Source organism: Odontomachus brunneus, unplaced genomic scaffold (assembly GCF_010583005.1).
Source record: "Odontomachus brunneus isolate Ranch 3 - 2012 unplaced genomic scaffold, Obru_v1 Obru_scaffold_100, whole genome shotgun sequence".
Classification (NCBI taxonomy): domain Eukaryota; kingdom Metazoa; phylum Arthropoda; class Insecta; order Hymenoptera; family Formicidae; genus Odontomachus; species Odontomachus brunneus.
In genome coordinates, this window is record NW_022639550.1 from 1,258,166 (window position 1) to 1,265,636 (window position 7,471).

Consider the following 7,471-nt stretch of genomic DNA (forward strand, 5'->3'; position numbering starts at 1 on the left):
ACACACGAGAGGGCCTCTCTTGCTCGGCCTTCTTCAACGTTGCTACGGCATTCGAGTCAGTCTCCTCCACCTTTTGCGCGCCTACGTTCACGGCTGCCAGCCTGTGAAAGCTCTCTTTCTCTCTCTTTTTCTGTCTCCCCTCTCTCTCTTTTTCCCCGCCGCCCTGCGTTCACAGGGGGAGAGAAGAAGGCACTCTTTCCTCAGGTAATGCGCGCCTGCCGTTCACCTGGCAGAAAGAGAGAGAGTCGCGTTCTTCAGTCTCGTAGCGGCGGGCCGGAGGGAAGGAGCTCCGTGACCCTGAGGACGATTCTCGGATTTTTTTCGCCGTCTCGTTCTGCTCCGTTCTCTTCCTCGGGCGAGTCTCGCGCTACGATTTCGCCGCAATTATTCAACGCGATACCACGGCGTCTATCTTCTCCCTCGCGCGCGCTTCTCTTGCTTTCCGGTTGCTCAAACGCGTATCCACGAGTTATTTGTCGGCGTTTTACTTGTTATTTGTCATTTCGTTTCATTTCGTTGTGGTGAAGTGAATTATCCACGGATTGTTCGGAAACGGAAGTCACCTCAGTGGTGTACATGTAACCCGGGATCAGGATTCACGCCGTAGAACGTAGGAGAAACGAACGTAAGTCTGTGGGATTGTGTAAGATTGCGCGTGTGTTGGCGTGTGATTTCGCGTGAACGCGCCTTTCTTCGTTGCGGCCGCCGCAAGGAGTCACATTCGCCCTTACGAAAAAATTCAGACTCGATCGGGCACGAGGTCGATTTACCGACCGGTAATTCACGCTTCGTCTTCGAAGCGGTGAAATTCGGTGAAGGTGTTATTGCTCACAATTTATCTCGATTTAATGCGTTCGTAGCAAACGTATTGCGCAAAGCATCTTACGGCACGATGCGGCACGTGTAGAAATCTTTTACAGCTACGAAATTGACGAGTCACAATCCTACACTCGCGATCTTGAAGCACCAGAACGAATGGTTTTGCCGGCCGATGACTCGCGTTCAATTAAGAGAGAGAGAAAGAACCGACGAGAAACAAAGTCTTTCGAAGCAAAGTCTCGCGTAAGAACGCCAAGCTAAGCGTTTGCGAAATTAAAACGGACGGTCGATAGTGCGTGTACAGCCGAGGCAATGAGCGTTTCTTCAGAGTTTCTTAAGTTGAAAGAGTAGTGCTCCGTATTACATGTTCAAAATGAAAAAAAATGTATGTAACATACGCGTTTACAGATACGTCCGATAAAGAATTACGCGTGCTTTTCGAAACATGTATTTGTTTTTGTTGACTTTGAATCCATTCTTTAAATAGAAACAAGAGTCATTATTATAACCCTTTCTGCCAATCGTGCGAGTCAATGAAGACAATCCGCAGTGACATTATATCGCGTGTATATGCTTTTTCTCTTCGTATAAGTGGTCGTATAAGTTATCGTAGTATAAGTGGTTATTCGTGTCATTTATTGTCAAATGTACATGTATATACGTATCGCAGAATCCGTTTAAATGATTAAATGTTTAGTTATACGGAAGCGATTTCTATCAAGCGTTTTTAGACAAACACATGTTAAACGTTTATTCGAAAACGGATCGGAACCTTAGTTGAGAATAAATCGAGTAGAATCCATATGTGCGATGTATGATGTGGAATATTTTGAAAGAAACAAACCAGAATAGTATGACGAATCGCTGCTAATTTAATTACCTCCCACTCTCTCATAGAGAGAGATTTATTATAAGATAAGGAATAATTTCGCTCCAGAGGATCTTTTTTCCGCATGAGTATCGCTTTTTACAATATCTAGTAAGGTAAACGTCCCAGTGGTTCGACATACATGTCTCAATGATTGACATATTAGTTTTGTATTTTTCTTTGTTGAAATGCTTTTTAATACACAAAACAATATAATAAATGAAAAGAAATATTTAGTTACTTTGTGATTTTGTTTTATTTATTGATAAGCATCTTAACAAACACAAGTATATTATTAGTAATTCAATTATCAGTATACGTTCAATCACTAGGATGTTTTCCTTGTATCACCATTTCACAGACCGTACAATCAATTCGTCGCGTTGGCGTAATTGACGACATTGGTTTTGCAGGTTTGCGCATATACATATTGCTCGAAAAGTCGCATTTCACAGCGGTGTATACAGTAGCGGCAATTCCCGGTTCTCTCTCTCTCTCTCTCTCTCTCTCTCTCTCTCTCTCGCGCGCGCGCGCGCGCGCGCGCCTTTTTTACTTTTTTCGATATATCGAACGTGCTTCTGCCGTCAATTGCGTTTAGTTTTCTTACGCCCCGATTCGTGGATTTTCCTTGCGTGGCACAGCACGGCAATCGTCCAACGAACGAACCGACTCGTTGCAGCGAGCGCAAATTCGTCAAACATCCTAAAACGGTGTAGAAACAAGTATGGAAGAGAAAGTTTTTCTCGCGCTCCTTCGTCTTGCGTTCGTAAAATGCTAATGAGGATATCGTAAGGAACAAAATTACGAGTCGCGCGAACAATTCAAGAACGACTCGCGCAATGCGCGAATACCTCGTCGCGGCCGGGTAAAAAAGAAGAAAGGAATCGTTGCATTCTGTATGCTTCTCTTTTTATACTTTTCCTCTTTTTTTAATTTCTTTACAAATACGCAACATTGATATAATATTGTAAAAACAACAGCGTGATATATAGCGTTATACGTTGTATGAAATCGTTATTAGCTCATTCGTGCGCGCGGATTTTTTATTCGCTTCTCGCGGAATATCGCAGAATGACGTACGATGTGGTAGATATTACAAATAATAGATTACTTTGTGTTAATTTTGTCTCGCTTTGCCTAGAAATTATCTAGAAAGTTGTATGTTTTACCCGATACGTTATGCAAGATGTATGTTTCATTAGATATGAAATGAGAGAGACATTACTTACTCTCACGTGTAGATTTGGATGATAAATATTCTCCTTAGCATCACGTTGATCTAAAACTCTTCCGTCAAAGGTTAGCATTTTTGGTACGAAGGTTGGCGGAAAACACAGGCTGTGTAACTCTCAACTTGGATAGGTAGATAACTAGGTAGATAGGTAGGTAGGTAGGTAGGCAGGTAGGTAGGTAGGCAGGTAGGTAGGTAGGTAGGTAGATAGGTAGGTAGGTAGATAGGTAGGTAGGTAGGTAGGTAGGGGTGGTAGGTAGGTAGGTTGGTAGGTAGGTAGGTTGGTAGGTAGGTAGATAGGTAGGTAGCTAGGTAGATAGGTAGGTAGGTGGGTGGGCAGGTACATGTCTGCAAAAACTGACATGTAAATAGATAAGTGCTTACATGTGGGATCTTGTATCATGCATATTAAGGGCACTGTTCAATATTACGTTCAACCTCTGCGTTAAATTTCAAGCATGAAAATGCGCACTTATGTATCTGGGTAAACAAACATTCGTCGCGCATTATCCAAACCTTACGCCGTATCCTTGCCGCACATATATTTATAATTTAATGCCTCGCGTTTACACAAAAGCAAATGCATTCGATCAAAAATTCCAGTGGAGAATATTCAACTCAACCGTATAGACGATAGTCGCGATGAAATTCTCATTGCGTCTCGCTCGACTCCATGACTTAACGACAAATTCGCCGAAGCCATGACGCTACTTGGCAAGAGTACCGTTATTCGCCAACGGCTAGAGTATATCATCGCCGTGAGAAATTCCAATCGCGTAACAGACTTCGATATGACCGAATGAAAGCCTGGCTGCTGCCGCGCTTTCTGTCTCCGTTTTATTAATACGTCATTGCACGTATCGAAGACGCGTCTAGAATAAATGAAACATTCAGTCAAATTAGACACGCAAAGTCCAATTCAGGCACCAGACAGGCAAGTTTTATGGCCGTTAATGCTGTACACATTTTGACCGTTTTAACGCAACGTACACATTTGCACGGGGTTTACGTCCGTCAGCTCGCGGCTTCCTCGTTGCGATAATAACTGCACGACCGGCACCGTCTCGCGGCCTGCATTTTTCGCACTGTCAGAAACGGCGCGCGGTATTACCAAGCCGCGCGCTGCAACTGCACGACCACGCCCCGTGTAGAGAGCCGCGAGTATGAACTTGCACGCTATAATACGAGCCTATACCAGCAGCAGCAACAACAGCAACAGCAACGCTTGGCATCCGCTTGGCCGCACCTCGCCTTACCTTGCCTTGCCTCGCCTCGTCTCGCCTCGCCGCGTCTCACCCTGCTCTCTTCGTCTTTCCTCGCAATTTCATTGCATCTGGCTTGCATTGCACGCGTGCGATACGCGCAGCCGCGTTGCACGTGGTCGCGGCGCCGGCCGTGCGCTTCTGCCGCGCTTTTGTCGCGCCGATCCTGTCGGTCGACGAACTGCGAGCGAGGCGAAACATCGGCGAATCGTGGTTTGTAAATGTCAAGAGTTTCGACCCTAGTCAATATAGACGGAAACTTTCATTTGTCCATTTATCCCTAGGCTACTGTGCTGTATCAAGTTGTCGGTTTTGCGCTCCTGAAAAACGAAATTGAGAGAATTGCAAAATGAAAAAATCGATGACTGCTTCGACATTTTGTAATCTACTGTGCGACTTTGCGCAGCAAACGAACGTCACGTTATACTTTGATGTTCGCTCAAAAGTCGCGCGACGTTCTCGTTTGTCGACGACGGCTAACTTTATCGGTCAGCTAGCCGTGAGAACTGTGTGAAATAACGAATATTGGATTATCCTGCTAAGAAACGTCGCACAACGTGCTTAAAACTTCGACCTTGAATTTCCATCGGCCGTGCATCCCGCATTCAAGAAACAAACGGTAAATCAAGCTACCTTCAATGAGGGCGATACGACAAAGTCACGCTCGCGAGAGCGAATATGACGGGCCATAGCTAATAACGTCCTTCGCAAAAATTGCAAGAGTAAAAGAGAGTAGAACAGATGACTTATCGTGCGTCTACGCAAGATTTATCGTTATATTTTTATCGATAGTATAAGTGTATAGGTGCAAACACTCCAGACGACCAGGTGGTTGGGTGCAATTTTTCTACATTGTTGATCCAACTACTATATCAAATACAGCATTAAATCTCTATGGCAATTTGCAAATTGTAAAGTGACATATATTGTGGCGTTTTGTGTATCGACAGTTTCCGCGATAGTCGTTAAACGACTCGTTGTATCAAACACGTTAATGTGCGATTTACATTTGAATAATTTGACAGTAACCCTCACTAATTCGCTTCGTATACAAAGTGGACGAATAGTCGACAAACGTGTATGTACAACAGTTGCACCGAAACTCGATTATTCTCGTAAAGTTTCTTTACGTCGAGAAGTGAATCCGCGTAGTTTCACCAATCCGGATCGGTCCGATACACAATTGGTTGAGTACACGCGCACAAAATCTCGTAGTGCATGCAGTTGCATGCCGCATTACGTATTCTGGTTAATACAGTGTTAGACTCTTAACCGTAGATTAAGTACTCAAAGCAGTCCAGGACTCGGAATGCGCTTGCACAATCGAGCCACGACGGAAGAAACATTGGCCAATCGATTGACCGTTTTACAGACTGGTACTGGATACTACTACTTTCGACTATCGAACGCTCGACCAAATGTATGACCTATCACTACAGTATACCGTAACGGTACCGCGGGAACAGTTTGATTGTATCGTGTCGTGGGATCGACGCATCACGTAATCCTCGACTCGAACGAATGTACTGCAGGTGTGAGTAGCATAAAGAATATCAATTGAACAATCCAAGTGGAAGAAACGAAGCTCGCTTTTGCGCATCAGGACGGAGCAAACGGTCGTTGTATGCAAACGATCGCCATGGTAGTTAGGTGAGGGAACAGAAGGAGGAGGAGGAGGAGGAGGAGGAGAAGGTTCATAATCCCGATCCTTCATACAAAGGCGGCGAATCTGTTCCCTCAGCGTGCAATTTCCACAAAAGAACCTGAAAAGTACACTCACACTCAAAAATATTGTGTCCACGTTCTCCACAGATTTTTCGCTACAGTTACAAGATTTCGCAGAATTCCTTGATCCCGCATTCATGCGAGCAAAGTTGGCGATTATCAATAGTGATAATCGTAAAGAGATATATCTACGATCAACACAGAATGTCGTCGAATGAGGAACCGCCTCGCGTGTATCGTTACACAAAAAAGGATTATGTCAATTTTAAGATTGTCAATTTTGTGAATTTTGAGACTGAGAATGACAACCGGAAATTAAATCATGCCTTGTTAAATCAAGACACTCAAACGCCTGCACTTGTCAATTCGCCCAAGCCGCATGGACGTTACGCGATTACGGTAACATTGAGGTAATCAGGCCATGTTGTTTCATTCACTAGGAAGTGCGACGATGTGGAGAATTCACACTGTTCAATAAACAGTAGGCTGCGTTATTAAGCTTTATGTGAAAAGTATAAAAAACGGAGAAATATCTTTCCACGATTCTTCGACTCGATTGTTCCTTCGCCTTAAACTTTAATTGTATTATTCCATTCTTTTTATTACTAATTGTAATAAATAAAGATTTTCAAGGAGAATCGCACACATGTTGGAGATTTGGAAATTAATCGTTGCGTATAAATACATAATAGATCTTCTTTTGGCCAACTCATGCGAGCGTAAACTCTAAGGGCAAGAATGAAGACGTCGTGTACGTCTTGTACGTCTGTTTAACATATACACACGGCACACCATGGGATAATGATTGACGTCAAGGGCCGATACGACTGTCGATCGCCAATTTCGTCGTCGAACGGATACGTCCGCCAGTCAAGACCATCGAGAGAGCCGGATGCGGTCAATGAACAATACGCAGCGGTACCTCGCTCGTGACCGGTCATATTTGAAAGCATAATCTGTCTTTGTATGTACGGTTACCTTTTTGAGTCGACGAATCTGGTTGAAACGGCAAATTTGTAAATTTGCCGATCGCCATTGAAGCACCGTCGAAGCAAAGCATGCCACTTTTGGAAAACAGGAGCAGGATGTACATTCTTCGGCAAGAACTTACCTTGGAAACTGGATTGAATAAACAGCGCAAACAATAGATGCGCTGAGATTCAAAGAGCCTCATAGAGTCGTCTGCGTTCTACCTTTCTGAGATTTCATGTCGATTAATCTTAAACATGTAGCTTCTTCATTCGATCTTACTGAGATTGATCCTACATTAATGATAAATCTGTGAGACTTGAAATATCAACAAAAACGTTATTTGCTATGCAAAAGCAACGTTTCTTTTATCGATATGCTTGATTTAACTATTTTAATTTTAAGGAGTGATTTCGAGTATTTCCGGTACCGCTAGTGCGATGTGCTATTGGATAGAAAAATTACGGTATATCTCCTTGGGAACATTTTGTCGTTATAGTTTCACAAATAGCTACGAAAAAAAGAGAAAAAAAAAACAACTAAACAGTGCCTTTCTTTTAATCTGTCTTTTCGGAGATAGTAGGCAGGACGTGTAAC

General features: G+C 43.4%; 1 protein-coding gene across 2 annotated transcripts in view; it reads left to right on the forward strand.

Annotated features, from left to right (window-relative positions):
- The first annotated feature begins 241 nt into the window (after positions 1-241).
- The window catches only part of LOC116848831 (sushi, von Willebrand factor type A, EGF and pentraxin domain-containing protein 1), a 36,675-nt gene continuing 29,445 nt past the window's right edge, over positions 242-7,471 (forward strand). For both annotated transcript variants that reach the window (XM_032825348.1, XM_032825349.1), the window contains exon 1: positions 242-625. The gene's annotated coding sequence lies outside the window, so the exon portion shown is untranslated. The remainder of the gene's footprint in view (positions 626-7,471) is intronic.